Source organism: Tachypleus tridentatus, chromosome 7 (genome assembly GCF_004210375.1).
Source record: "Tachypleus tridentatus isolate NWPU-2018 chromosome 7, ASM421037v1, whole genome shotgun sequence".
NCBI classification, from domain to species: domain Eukaryota; kingdom Metazoa; phylum Arthropoda; class Merostomata; order Xiphosura; family Limulidae; genus Tachypleus; species Tachypleus tridentatus.
Window position 1 is genome coordinate 116667113 of NC_134831.1, and position 16453 is coordinate 116683565.

The following is a 16453-nucleotide window of genomic DNA, read 5'->3' on the forward strand; positions in this document are numbered from 1 at the left end:
GTATAATGTCATCTCGTTCACAGGATGGCTTTTAAGTTTTTCGGAACATAGATTCAAATCTGCTATTACTATGTTTAGTTTAACCAGCCAAGGAAAGTGTTTTGATGCACAATGTTTAGTTAGAAAACCAGTTAAATTGTAATAATTATAAGACATTGAATGCTTTGTGTTTATTATTGTTTGTGCTCTAAATTGTGTGTTTGAAATTAATAAATAATTGGGAAAAAATGAAAAACAGCCCCATGGAAAATTTGGGTTAGCATCTATCAATACTTTAAGTCTTTGACAACAAAAGAAATTACAGCATTCACAATAAAGTACTAGATTTTGTTATTTTTTTATGCACATATTTTGTTTGTTATTATACTAAAAAAAATACTTGTTAGGTAACATTAGAATATATGAATGAAGAAATAGATTAATTTATTTGCAATATATGTATATACTTTTGAAGATTGTGTGTATGACATAACTTTATGCTGTAATTTGAACTTAGTTTATACAAGGTGATTCCTGGGTTGTTACATAGGCTTAGTATGTAGGAAGTTGTCATATTTAACTGATACAAGCCTGAAGATAGTCAGGATAAATAATGATAAGCTTTTATTGTGCTCTGCAGGGATTTTAGAAAGGAAAAATATTATTTCATTTTTTTTTTGGTGTGGTTACAAGGTTAAACAAATGGCCTGAGCTCATGTAATGTAAAGGTAGAGACACTAATGCATGACATATAAATATTTTCCAAAAATAACTTGATATTCAATTAGAAGATTCTAGAAGCTATGCAAATGAAATTTGGAAACTGTAATATTAAAGATATAAACATTTTATTAATTTTAGCATGAAAATCACTTTGCTCTCATACTAATCAGAGTTTAAAATTGAGACAAATCTTTATAAAAAAAAAAAAGGTTCTTATGGATGGATTCTTTGGAGTTCCTCATTAGTTATTGTATCCACTATATTTTGTTTGATAAGAATCACTTCATTGTTTGTTCCTTTCAATTTTTTTGGAGAATATTTTGGAGTGAAGATAGGCCTCTACTTTGCTTGGCTGGGATTTTATACCTGCATGCTGATCCCAGCTTCAGCAGTAGGAGTGCTGTGTTTCCTCTATGGGTTCTTCACCTTGGTGGGTGATGCTCACAGGTATGAATTAGGGGAGAAAAAAGTTAAAAGAGTTATCAAACAGTTTATTATTTTTATAACTCATGTTTGATCATTTTCTAAATTATACCTCAGATAAATCAGTTACTTAGAGATATGTAATTGATGGAATGTGGAAAGTGATTAATCACTGGACTAATTAATCAGTGTTTAACTAATTAATTATTTTCACACAAGACATTTGTAGCTAGAATAATTGCAAAGAATAACAATTGGAACCATTAATTTTTATTGGTTGACATGTTTGGAACCATTAATGTACCTTAAAATATTTTTAATAATTTTTGTGACAAATTGATTCAAACATAATTTCAGTTCATCAGTTATTTTATGTGACATTATCATTGAAATTGATAGTTGTATGTTATGATTGATTTAAATGTTCAGCTGTACTGTGTTTATTCTATAAACTTAAAACAAAACTGCATTTTTTTTTACAGTGAGGACGTTTGTGAGTACTACAAAGACACAATTTTATGTACTCGGTGTGACATAAAAGGATGTAAATATGGACAACTAGGACAGACATGCACTTTTGTCAGAATAACGCATCTTTATGACAATGGTGCTGCTGTATTTGTTGCTGTTTTTATGTCACTCTGGGGTAAGTATTATATAGATTTACATGTTAAAGTTGTATAAATAATATTCTCTTCTTCAGACTTTGTTAGAGCTTTCACACAAAATATCAAATTTTTTGTTATTTAGTTTTAATACATTTTAAGTAATGCTTTCCTTGTGCCTATTTTCTTTTAGCATGTTGACTATCCAACATGCATAGTAATTTTGATTTTAAGATTAAAAATACTTATATGCATCAGAAAATGTTCAAATTTCACATAATTATCAGACATGTTTGTACAAAAAAAAACTTAATGTTTTGTCTGTTATTTTTACTAATGAAATCTGTATGGGCTTGACAGATTTGACCACTATAAACAATTAGGAAATTAATGTAAATAATGCCTTTTTTCATTCTAGAATAACTACAAACTATGACTCATATAAAATAGCTTAAATTTGATAACATTATACATTTATATACAAGGGGAGGAAAAAAAAAGTGCCTCTCCCTTGAAAATTTTAATTTATTTGATATCATATTGGAACAGATCTTGTGAAGTGCATTTTACACATTTTTCTGTTATCTAATAAAATATATAACAAATTATCAGCATTTTCAAGGGGGCCACGTTTCTTGTCCAGACCATGTATATATATAAATTTATTATTTTTATTATATTGATCTTTCAATTGTGCCTGGATAACAATGTAGAAGTTACAATGACAGGGTGCATGTATGCTCATGCTACCATATCCAGTAACATAAAACTGACCTTACAAAGGACCTGAATTTTGGGAAAGTAACTCACTAAGAAAATCCTCATGATATGTGTGGTAATAGATGCCCATAGCAAAAGGGTTACTTCAACATAAAAACGTCCAACATTGTATACCTGCAATACTTGAAATGACCTTAATTTCAAACCAACATAAAGCACATCAAATTTGCTACACATTCAAGACTTTAAACTTCTATAACTGAAATCTCAGATCAAACACTTCAAATTAATTCCAAAAGCATGTTATTACTTTGAGATATATTTGTCTGTAATTTGGGACTTTTCAAGGGAAAAAGAAAACACTTTACAAAGTTTGTTATTACTAACACTTTGGCCTACAAAAATAGTTGAATTAATTATCATAAGCCATATCAGTTTAAAGAATAATTTGTATTCTGTTGCAATATCTGTCTTAGTGATGATAAACTTTATCACTTTGTTTTTATTTACTTTCAGCTGTAATATTTCTTGAATTGTGGAAAAGGTATTCAGAAAAAATTACCCACCACTGGGATATGACTAGTTTTGACACTTTAGAGGTAATGTGTACTTTTACCTTAGTAATTAATTTTATCACAATGGACTTGTGTATTTGACGTGAACTTTTAACCATGGCAGTATACCTATTGTGATTCTGAAGGTACTAGTTGTGTCATGACAAATTTGACAGTAATCATAAAAATGCTTTAATTATATGTTGTCAGTGTTGACTGTTATGATTGCAAAGTGATTTTTCATGTTAAGATTAAAAATACTTCATTTGAAAATTTTCAAATTTCTCTTATGCAGTTCTTTAAACCTCCTTTGCCTTGCCTGAGAAATAACTACTTTGTAATAAGTAATTTACATGAAATTATTCAATTCTTGGAGAGGTGATATGTAAATTATAGAAAAAGGAAGAATCTGAGAACTTAAATACTATTAAAATTTGATTCAGTAATTGCATTGTGATACAAAGTTTACTTGTATACATCGATAATAAACTAGTTTAATGAAATTTTGAATTTAACTCTGTAAAAGGTTGTGACATATGCAGTTTGACCTTCTTGATGTGAAAGGGTTAATGACCTTGTTTCCCTGCCTTGAGTGGGTGCTCAGGACTTTCAAGTTTGTTTGTTTCCAGTATGATATTTACAGCTACTCTGTAATATTTCCTTTTGAACATCTTTTCAAACTTTGTCTTATAAAAATAATGTTTGAATGTTTCCTAAAGGTATTCTTTTGAGAAAGTTTCTCAAAAATACATGTTTAAAAATGTAAATTTCTTTACACATAGATATGATGTTTCACCTGAACTCTTGATCATAATGTGGTTTGTTTTTATATCACCAGGAACATCCAAGGCCAGAATATTTAGCTAAGTTATCAACAGTAAAGAAAAGGAAAGTAAACTTTATTACAGGGGTAAGAACAGCACTATTATCAATTTATAATAAACATCAAAACAAAATCTGACTTTTTGTCCAGTTGTTCCCTCCATTTGTCTTGTTTTCATGCAAGTCTAGATCTATCTGTTGATGATGATTTTACAGTGTTGTAGTTGATTATCAGATTATAAGTTTTATGATGACAGTAAAAGTGTTTGGTATTGGTTTTACAACAAAACTGTAACTAAATATACTCTATCAAACAAAATTAACAAGCTATGTATCTTTTGTATGAATTCTTTCTTAAAATTATTATACTTTAAAAAATGTCTTATGCTTGAAAAATACAGTTATTTTGAGTAAATGGTCTTCAAAGGTACAATTTTAAAAGGGTGATAAACACTTTTTTAAAAATAATTCAGTATAAATGCATTACATGTAGTTTAAAAGATAGAGTATAAAAAATAGATGTGAATAATAAGAGTTTAAAAGATCTTGATAAAACATTGTTTGAAATTGAAAGTTTAAAATGTCAACTTTTATGCTTGTTTCAAATATTTTCATTTAAAGTTTCTGGATTGGCTGCCAGGTGGTTAAGGCACTTGACTCGGAATTATAATGTGATGGTTGATCCCATTATTTGTTCGTAACAGAGTAGCCCAAGAGTTTGCAGTGGGTGGTGATGACTAGCTGCCTTCCCTCTAGTTTTATACTGCTAAATTAGGGATGACTAGTGCAGATAGCCCTCATGTAGCTTTGTGTGAAATTCAAAACAAAGCAAATCATTTAAAGCTCATAACATTTTATCCCTTTTTTTAAGAAACAAACAAACAAGTTACATGTTCCAATATCTAAGTTGTGGTTTTATTATCCCCTTCAAAAATAATGTAAATTGAACTTCAGAAGGAATATTACAGCAGTTTTTTATCAGTTCTGGTTCTTTTTCTAAGGGCACGTGTTTGAACTTTATTTCTTACAAGTTATGAAAATTTATTACTTAGTTTTTTACTGATGTGTTTTTCTAAATGCTTCTGTGATGTACACTGTAACAGGTAAATGAACCATGTGTTTCCTTTTGGAAGAGACGAGTACCGTGCACCATATTTTCCTGGACTATGGTGTTACTACTTGTGAGTATTTATTTATGAATTAATTTGAAGTATACAGGTGTGTACACTAAAGTTATGTGAACATTTAAGATTTCAGATTTAAAGAAGAACTAATTTTGAGAACAATGATGTTTAGAAACAGGTTCAATAGGTAATGAAGACTTCATTTAACACAGCAACAGTGTTTGGTATTCAGTGGGAATGAGAAATTTATCTATATACAGGAATATGTGTGTATGTGTGCATTATTATTAAAAATTATTAATTTAGGAAGGGGTGTAGGGATCATCAGAAAAGTTGAATCAAAATATAAAAATTATATTTTCAAGCTGACAACTCGGGACTCTTAAAAAGTAAACAAACTATTTTGTCCCAACTAAAATTGATAAGTACTGTAGGCATGGAGTTAAAAGAGGGATTTATAGCTTCAGAAAATAATACAGACATAACTTGCAGCTGTATTTATTTACTGTGTTAGAGTCTTTAGCTGTAGGATTGACAATACAGTCTCTGCATTTTGATTCATGTTGTTTTTTTATTTTTCTGACAGTCTAGAATGAGTTTTAATTATATTGTTACTTAAGATGTTTTTTTTTATATTCATTTGCAGAGAATACATTCTAAACTTCTCAAGTGCATGTGAATTCAGTTGAATGTTACATATTTTTTAACAGTTTACTGTTGCTTCTGCTTTATGTTCCACTGATCCACCACATATTAAAAATAAATTACAAATGTTCAAGAGAAAATAAACATATTTACTGGTATACACCTGTAACATACAAACTGTAAAATTGTTCTCAAAGGACCATTGTGAAGGCAAAGATTGTATGATCACAAATTTAATGACTAGCTTCCATCAGCTTGTACTATTATGTAACAAAAGATGAACAGCAACAAAGGAATCTCATCAGAATGGAATAATGTTTCTTTTAATATAATACAACAAAGGTTAGTGCAACATAAACATACACAGTCACATGCTTACTTTGATAGGTTTACATAACAAATATGTTTGTTCTCCAACAGCCTGCTGTGTACAAGTGTTTGTTAGAATAAAGCAACACAAATAATTCATTCAGTGGCACACATTGCTAAATTGCAAATTACCAATAACATTTACCACCACTACCTATTTAAAATTTCAATAGCTATATGAAAGAGTAATATATGCAGTGGTAATAAATACTGAATATGTATTTGTGACTTCTGCTAAGTACAAAAGACAGTAGAAAGAATTACCAATGTGATATTAAATAGTGACATCTGTTATGGTAATCATCCAGTGTCAAACACCTGTTGAAATATTGCCAGGGAAATAAATTTGAGTAATGATGAACAACAGTGGCTTGAATAACAATATCCATCATCAGAATCCCCTAATTTTGTTGTGTCTGTTTCCAATAAAAACACTAGAAAATGCACATGCTGGTAAAACACTGGATTTTTTGATGGCTAAAAATGAAGGACTTAGAAAATTTCACAGCATGACATAATTAAGGATGGGGAAGTAAGTTTAAAAGTACTGTCAGTTTCTTGCAGAAATCTTAGTGGAGTCCTGTAACACAAGAAATATCATTTGAAATAATTTTATAGTGGAATCAAAATGGTAATTTGTTGCTTGAGTAAGCTGTCAGCAATAGATCTACAGTTTGTTTGCTTACATTTTTTGTGGATTTTAAATACCTAGTTTTTAATTATCTGCTATATTGACTTTTTTAATGCACAACAATGAGAAAATATGTGTTTAGAGTGAGGCACGTATAAAATTATTCCAGTAGAAAAACAGTTCTTTCAAATAAAACAAGTGTGTTTAAAACATCTCTTTAAATAAAGATTTGTGTCTTTTGAAGTAATTATTTATCAAGGTTTTGTGACTTGTTTAACGTGAGTCCAATATGAAAGCAGTCACTCGGAACAACGTTGCATCTGTTATGTACTTATAACCACATGAAGCATCTTTCACTGAAAATTAACTAATTTTTAAGTAAGTCAACGACATTCATAGCATTTCATATAGCATATCTGTCTATTTTGTGGTTGAAAATGCTCAGTTGATTTTGCTGTAGTTTTGTGTAACAATAACATGAATAAAAATAATACGATTAAGTAAAAAAATTTTAATTTTGTCTCAACAATCATGAAATCATGTATTTTGCTTATTATCAAACTTTTGGTGGTCCAATCTATTTACAAGAAAGGTTTTCAGTGGCGTTTCAAGAATGAGTGTACTTTTAAATGTTTTTTCCCAAATGATTAAAGATCACTCAAAGGCTTAATAGAGATATCCTAGTACCACAGGTGGTACTGTTTTAGAGTAAGGCTGCATTCTTAAATTAAGGTGACTTTTATAACTTCATGGTCATTGATTTTTGGTTTTATGTTCAAAGAAAAATTGTTTTTAAAAGATGCACTTTGAAAACTTGGGAGGATTTTTTATTATTTTCAGTGGATCCAGTTTCCAATTTTTTGCATTATAGTATTTGAGATAGTTATTTCTCATAATTATGTCTCCACAGAGAGGTGTACTGTATTTCAAGATGGCTGGTATGGGTATTAAACCTTTTATTAAAATAAATTATAGAACAATGTTTCAACCTTCTTAGGTCTCTCAGGCCTTCAGGTTAAGGAAAACAGTTTTAATACCCATACTAGCCATCTTGAGATACATTTTTACTTCACGTGGGTTCCTCCTTATCATGAGAGAGAGAGATAGTTTTTCTGTTGCTTCATCTTCTTCCAAACCCTTTTCAGTCGATTGTTATACCTACATATCTTGGCAGATTACCTTGAAAATTGGTAGGGTCATACTTTGATCCAGTATCTCCAGTTAGTATTTTCATTTTTTTATTTAGGCTTTTTTAAGAGGTCAGATGTCAAACAACCCAAAAATATATATTTTGGGCTCTTGTGTGGTTATATTTTCAACAGTCTAGAAGACAACTGGCACAAATGTAAATATTCATGAGCTCAATACAATGACAAACAAAAATAGCTAGATTTGCCCAATTTGATTTTTTTTTTTACTGAAAAAAGCATAATTTAGAGGTATTTGTTGATCATTTACTCAGCCATATTTCGACCAGTTTGCATGGTATCTGGTAGAAAGATATTCTTGTACAGGTTCCAAACATTGACAAACAAAAAATTGTGAAATTGCCCATTTTTAATAATTATAAAATAGGTTAAGATGCCACAAAAAAGCATAACTTTAGAGTTATTTGATCAGTTGCAGATTTCATGGTTTTTGTTTTATCATATCCCACAAAACAATTTGCTGCCTAGAAAATCTAGGTAAAGACTTAGTGAACCACTCCGTAAAAGGACACACAACCTCCAACTGTATGAAGAAATCTGGACTTTAACTGCCAGACTCCAGTTTTTGTTTGCTACAGCAAAGTGTGTTTTTTTTTAACTTCCCTAAAACTATTTTAAATTTACATATATGTTCTGTGTTACAGTAGGTCTTGATGCAGTGATTCTTTATAGACTTACCAAATTATGTTTTGCTCTTTAGGTAACGGTAGCTACTGCTGCTGTGGTTGGTGTGATGTTTTACAGAATATCCATTCAAACTGTTCTGTACTTCACATTGAGTGACAATCAGACACTTACCAGCATGGTATCTCTCACTACCTCCGTGACAGCTGCACTGTTGAACCTTGTATGCATCATGACCTTTAACCTGGTAGGTCACTTAAATAAGAAAAGTTCGGGATATGAAATTCACCTATTTCTAGTTGTGTAAAATGTACTTTTTATGGCTTTATTCAAGATGATATGGATCAACTACCTGCTTATAGTGGTATGTGTATATGAGTGTATGTGCATGTGTATGTCTATATCAAATACCTGTTTATAGTGTATATAAGTGTATGTGTGTGTGTATGTATCAAGTACCTGTTTATAGTGGCACGTGTGTGTACATATATATATTTATAGTGGTATGTAAGTATATTAGTTTTGTTGTTTATTTATTTTTTACTTTGATTTCTTATTGACTAAAAGGAAATGTTACATGTAATTACTTGTAATTTTTTAAGGTTGTTTCTTGTTTTCTGTTGAGCTGTAAATAATGTAATGTTTTTTTCATGTTTGTGTTTTCAAGAATGAAATTAATATAGCTTGGAATATTTTCATGAATGCACCAAAATAATCATAAGAAAATCTTTATACTTTGCATGCCAGAGACATTATTAAAATAAGTTCAGATGCAAGTAACACTACTATATATTTGTTTTGTAAGATCTTCAGTAGTACTTTTCAGTTTTGGCCATTTCAGCCATGGGGGCATTATAATATGACAGTCAATCCCCACTATTCATTGGTAAAAGAGTAGCCTCAGGTGTGGCTGTGAATGGTGATGACTAACTGCCTTCCCTCAAGTCTTATGCTGCTAAATTAAGGACTTCTAGTGCAGATAGCCTTTGTGTAACTTTGTGCAAACTTGAAAACAAACCAAACCAAATAACTTTTCAATTCTCTTATAAACACACCCATCATCTTTGAATGGTCAAATACTAGGCACAGGAATTAGTGTATGTCAATTATGTATTTGTTCTTTTACCTTTGGGCTGGGCATATATGTACATTTGGATTAGAAAAACTTGATTTAAACACCAAAAATTACAAGCCAGAGTAAAAAAAAAATCAAAAGAGAAGAACACTGAACCAGGGATAAAATTGCCATGTTCATATCACACTAATATCTGAAACATTTTGGTATTGTTTCATTATTTGTATGCTAGGCCTTGTGGTCAGTGTGCTGAACTCTGAACCTGGGGGTTTATGGTTCTAATCCTGTTGCAGCAAAAATGCCCTTCAACCTTGGGATTATGGGAATGTTGTAAAAGTGATTGTCAAATCCTGTTATTTGATTAGAGTAACCAAAGAATTGGCAATAGGTGCCATTTCATAGTCTTATCAGTTTAAAGTTAGGGATGGCTAGTGTAGATGTTCTTTCTGAAACAACTGACTAACTATTAACCTTTTCTAGATTTATAGAAGAATAGCCACCTTCCTCACTGAATTGGGTAAGTTTTACTTGTTCCTAATTATGGCAGTTACAAATGAGCGTAGGTTATTTTGTATGTTTTGTTCATCATTTTGAATAACAAAATTTAACCAGAATCTGACTGCAAAAGTTCTTATCCATATTTATTTTAGTGCCAGATAAATACTGTTACAGTCATACAAAGTTTATCAGAATAATTTATACATCTTGAAAAAACATATACATTTTATTGGTGATTAAATCCAAATTATGCACACTTTTCAAAACAAAACTTATTTCTTTAAAAAATTAATTTATGCCACATCATGCATGTTATCTAAATTGTTAAATAACTTTTCTGTTTGTACAGAATGTAATAAAATAACATTAGAAAGTAATTATGTATAAGTATATTGAACATCACTAACAGCACACTTTATCACTTTACCAGTCTTAGTTTTATTATTGATCAAGTCTGAGTGTTTTGTTAAATAAACTAGTGGATCAGTGTGAAACACAGTAAAGTATATTTAGTTGTAATACCATATAGTCTTGTGATCAAAGTAGTGAAAACTGTTCACATTGCTAACATATATATGCAGAAATACATGAAACATTGTATAGTATTTATATAAATATACTTATGATAGTTAGATGATTATTTGTAACTTTTAATTTGGTATTATGTATTTGATTTAATGACAGTTCATGGTGAAGAACAGTAAATATCATGTACAGTGTACAGGGATACTGAAAAGGAAAACTTGTAAATATACATTTTAGAGGTTCTAAAGGCAATGCAAGCACAATATGCAAACAATGCCATGGATATAGTATTTTTAGTCTTTACATAAACATTAACATGTTAATATGTAACTCAGATTGTCATCCTTTCTTGATTAGAAATACTTTTCCAGTGTGTTTTATATTTAGCATACAACAGACCTGTACATTCTACTAACAACTTGCAACATCTTGTGTAGATATCCGTAATAAATTTAGAAATATAGTGAACATTCCATCTGTAATATGGCATTCATCCAATAAACTGACCCCATGCAGTTTATGTTAAGAATATATGTGTGTTTTAACATAATTTTTTATAACTTCAAGACTTGTGTATGAAGGCTACTAATAAAATAAATCTTAAAATATGGAATTCCATTTTGAAATAAAAATATGAGATAAAATCATGTTACAATTAATAATAAAACATCTCTTGTTAATGCAGCCAATTTTTGTAGAGATATTACCTAAATTGGCTTCAGTACTGCATGTTATATATTTTAAAATTGTCAAAGATTACTAAAAATGTGTATAAACACTACCATAAAAAGATATTTCCACTGCAAAACTAGAATGTAACTTCAATATGGAATGAAGTTAATCGTTTTGATTTAAAGATTAACTTGTGTTTCCAAATGATTTGGCTTGAGAAGTAGTTAGTGTTTGCTACTTTCATGGAAATTAGTGTATCTAGACCACAAGTGTCTTAATCAACAGTCATTGGTATCCTACTTCTGACAACAACAACAAAAAAATGGTGGATGCTAAGATAAGGCTTAACATTTATTTAGATCATGGACAAATTAAGAAGAATATGTAAAATTCGTCTTCAATTCCTATGATTTGTATTTTATTATGACTTTCTCACCCTCACAATAAAAATATTTGACCATAGTATTTCTAATTGTGCAAAACTACATTGCAGAAATATCTTCGCTTCGTGTGACAGCAGCAGAGTAGCCTAAAAGCTGGACCTGAACCAGACGTAGAATGATATTTATAACTATGGAAAATAATGAATTTTGTAAATAAGAAATAATTCACTTTCAGACAGAAAGATATTTATACTCTAAAGATTTGATTTGAAGAATAGAACTTAATGTTTCACCTAAGAGCTCTAAAAACCTCTGACATGATGGGTGTTAAATGACAAGTTTAATAGTATTATCAATTGGTTGTCATTAGTGTTAAGGTAGTTTATCAAACATTTTTTATTTATGTCAACCTTTTTCTGTATGTTAATATTCTTTTTGTAAAATAGTTAATACTGTTCTGAAATATTGTATATAGAAATACATCGCACTCAAAGTGATTATGAAAATAGTTTGACTTTGAAGATGTACATGTTGAAGTTTGTCATCAGTTTTTTACATTTTTTAAAGGAAGGTGAGTAATTTGTGTTAAAATATGAAATGAAGTTGTTTAAAAAAAAGAAACAGTGAACTCAAAAACTAATCTTTCAAGTTGTTTTGTAGACTAACTAATAAATGGTACTAAAAGACAGCTGATAATACATAGTTATAAAAACTAATCTTTCAAGTTGTTTTGTAGACTAACTAATAAATGGTACTAAAAGACAGCTGATAATACATAGTTATAAAAACTAATCTTTCAAGTTGTTTTGTAGACTAACTAATAAATGGTACTAAAAGACAGCTGATAATACATAGTTATAAAACTAATCTTTCAAGTTGTTATAAAAAACTAATCTTTCAAGTTGTTTTGTAGACTAACTAATAAATGGTAGACAGCTGATAATACATAGTTATAAAAACTAATCTTTCAAGTTGTTTTGTAGACTAACTAATAAATGGTACTAAAAGACAGCTGATAATACATAGTTATAAAAACTAATCTTTCAAGTTGTTTTGTAGACTAACTAATAAATGGTACTAAAAGACAGCTGATAATACATAGTTATAAAAACTAATCTTTCAAGTTGTTTTGTAGACTAACTAATAAATGGTACTAAAAGACAGCTGATAATACATAGTTATAAAAACTAATCTTTCAAGTTGTTTTGTAGACTAACTAATAAATGGTACTAAAAGACAGAGTTATAAAACTAATCTTTCAAGTTGTTTTGTAGAGCTGATAATACATAGTTATAAAACTAATCTTTCAAGTTGTTTTGTAGACTAACTAAAAATAAATGTAGACTAACTAATAAATGGTAAAAGACAGCTGATAATACATAGTTATAAAACTAATCTTTCAAGTTGTTTTGTAGACTAACTAAAGACAGCTGATAATACATAGTTATAAAAACTAATCTTTCAAGTTGTTTTGTAGACTAACTTATTACTGTTCATAGAAGTGTTTAAAAATCACATGTAACATGATTTTTGAAACATTTTAATATCTGCATGTGTAGGTTGAAGTAGATTGATTTATTGAAGCAATGTGCTAAACTGTTGTATTTACCTTTATGTGTTCATTTTTTTCTACTTTTGTTGGTTTTTAGTTTTTAATACAAAGATATTATTACAATTCATATGTAAGAAAAATGTATTAAGCAATAAAAAAAACTTGTAACACCATAATAAAGGGTATTCCCTTTCAAATTCAGCTTCTAGGTAACTAATCAAATATTGAAGCACATTATTTTTTGTTCATTTATAAATAAACTTAGCATTATGAGGGCTCTTTATTTATAAATATTGCAGATAAAATTAATGTTTTAGCTGAATAATATAATTTATTGATGTACAAGTCTAAATATAACAAGCTAAAATGTTTTTTCCATTGATTGTGTTTACAGTGAATTAAATGGTCATAGAAATTTTAATAATAACTTATTGTAATGGCATAGAATTCTTTATTTTTTAAAATGTCCTAAACTTGTACTTCTTTCCCCAATGACACAGCAGTATGTCTGCAAACTTACATTGGTAGAAACTAGGTTTTGATACTGGTGGTGGGCAGAGTACAGATAACCCATTGTGTAACTTTGTGCTTAATTACCCACAAACTTGTGGTTTTACCTTTGAGATTTTAGAAGACTTAAAATTGAAAAAGGTCAATCGAGAAAGTGTCAATAGTTCATCAATACAGAATTGACTTTTTTAGATTTTATTTTTATCTTCATATTACATGTGAAGAAAGTTGTTTATGTTAAAATTTATCTTTTGATGCAACAGGTTTGTTGGGTATCCAGGACATTACAATTCATTGCTTGGATATCGACAAGAGGAAGTATGTATAACATTGTCAGTTTTTTTGTTAGATAAAAGTTCAGCTGTTAAACTGTTATTTAAATTTTTTTTGTACACAGTTTATTCATAGTACTGTATAATAATTCCAAAACATACTTAACATCTGTTGACACTGCAGCTGTTTCTCAATATCCAGTGTCATTAGCTGCTCGGTTCAGTGGTTCTTTGACGACATTGTGTCAGCTGGTATGACTATTACTCTCCTATCTTGTTGTTTACATGATCTGGCCGATTCCTCTTCTGATGGTTTTCCACTACTTGCTGTATATTTTTTTACCACATCTGCTAGGCTTTTACCAGAAATGAGTATTTTCCTCAGTTATACACTCTTTTTATTTTCAGGGTCCCTTTATTTTTCATGGTGTCTCATTCTGGGGTGAGTGCTTCTGAGGCAGGTATGCTTTCTCTTTTCGACTTCATACTAGCAACTACTTTTGCTTAATTACTACCACCAGTATGCAACAGGTACTGTCAAAATGAGGTGCCCTGTAAGATCATTTAGGCACCTACCAGATGATATTATCTTATTATGGATTGCCACTCATGGACATTCATGAATACAGCTAAAAAGGATCTTGCTAATCTTCATGTTGAATAAATTGTGATTGGTTTGCTTTGAAAAAATGTAGGGAACTTGATTCACCTATTGCACAGTTTCCAGAGCTCTGTTTTTCAGGACTCCCCAGTGCATTTTAGCACACCAGGCTGTATTAGTGGAGCTTGAGAATCTGTGGCAGACAAGAGGCTTTTCCACCAAAGTTTTTGAGTGTGTTAAACCACTCTTGGAGAAGAGGGCAAAGTCAGGGGTCCTCCTTCTAGGGTTTCTAGATGGCTTTTTTTCATATTTCAGAAAGAGTGGCTTCAACCTTCCTGGGAACCTACTCATAAATTTGGTTCATGTTTTGCATACAGTTATCTAGTTGGGGAGTGTAAAACCCTTCTCTTTGATTAGTGCCAGTTTTGGTTATCATTCATGGAAGTTGGTTCACTATATCATAATTCTGAAACCAAAGCAATTCCATCGTAAGTCCTTGGTTGAGTGCAGGTTCCACATAATTCCAGGGTTAAGTAGAATACACCTCACCCACTTGGTTAGGGACTGAGAACAAATGTTCATAATTCCATACCAGATGAGTTCTGTTCCTTTTTTGAGTATGACATATGGGATCCCATTATTTCTAGCCTCGGGTGTTACCTCTTGGACTCGTTAAGTGTTGCTTACTTTCTTGTCGTTATTCTGATGGTGCCAAATGCAACATTCTCTGGTTACAGGTTGGTATCTAAAGTATATATATACATATAACATTGTGGTCTGATACCCATTGCCAGCAACATGGGATATAGGTACTACAACCCCTTAATTTCAACCCTGAGTCATAGAATCTTGGCTGTCTGGTCAGGTGTGGCCTACCTGATGATTACTCATATTCTCCAAGTAAAGAGCATATCTGTTATAGAGGAAGGGTGTAATTTCCACACTCTTGTACCATTTTTTCTCTTGGTACATTCCTGTTCTATACAAATGCTTTGTGTGTGGATCATGCCTGCACTGCCCCCTATACATTTATCAATGTGAGATTCTAGCTATAGTGTTGGTGGATGGTAAGTATTATTGGAAACAATTTTCAGTTTAAGAAAAATGTTAACTTTTATTTTTAGATAACTTTAGAAAATAAGCTTCTAGAGGCCTTTAATTTGCCAGTAATCTTGTAATTTTTAAGAAACTAAATCTGGAATGTAATTGCCACTTTTCTGTTCTTTAAGTCATAATAAATAACATGACGTTGTTGTCTTTGTTTGCAGTTTATTATTTATAAAATCCTACTCTTTTATTTACTTTTGCACTACCAAAATAATTAAGACAACTTGTCATTTTCAGACTTTCATTTATATCTCCTGGTAATATCAAAACATGAATGTTGTAAAGTGTCTTTAAAGTTGATATAGTCATGTGAAGATTGTATGCAAAAATGGTGTCAGTTGGCCAAAATGGCCATTAACTTAATTAACTTCTAAATACGTAAGGATATTATGATTTAAGAATTTAAATAATAAGTTAAAAAGTAACTGAAACATTGAAGGGAATATTTTACTCATAATTGTGTTGTTTGTTCTTAGTTTAAGTTGAAATTTGCAAATAGGATTTGATTTTATACTGTATCTATAAAACTAAATATGTTCTATAATTAAGGACTTTTGTGATTTTCTTTTCCAATGCTCTTTTTTTTAAGTTGTCTCTTAGACATATTCATAAGAATTTTGTTTTTAAAATTTTATCCCAAGAAATTATCAGTATCCAGCATTGTCACTATGTTGTAGAAATGACACAAAACATAAAGCATTGTAAAACTATCTCCAATTTGCACATCTCATTCATTCAGTGTTGCTAAGACCTGTGTTTAGGCCTGAGTATCATTAGGACACCTGCATTGTTTTACTGCTACTAACAGTAGTATAGATCTAGGCTTAGATA

General features: G+C 30.2%; 1 pseudogene across 1 annotated transcript in view; it reads left to right on the top strand.

Moving 5' to 3' along the window:
* LOC143257786 (anoctamin-2-like) overlaps positions 1–16453 on the top strand; it is a 75712-nt pseudogene that overhangs the window by 18884 nt on the left and 40375 nt on the right. The window contains exons 9-16 of the transcript XR_013031997.1: positions 497–534; positions 1017–1149; positions 3818–3914; positions 4930–5007; positions 8504–8674; positions 9983–10019; positions 12056–12155; positions 13906–13960. The product of XR_013031997.1 is annotated as an anoctamin-2-like (transcript). The remainder of the gene's footprint in view (positions 1–496; positions 535–1016; positions 1150–3817; positions 3915–4929; positions 5008–8503; positions 8675–9982; positions 10020–12055; positions 12156–13905; positions 13961–16453) is intronic.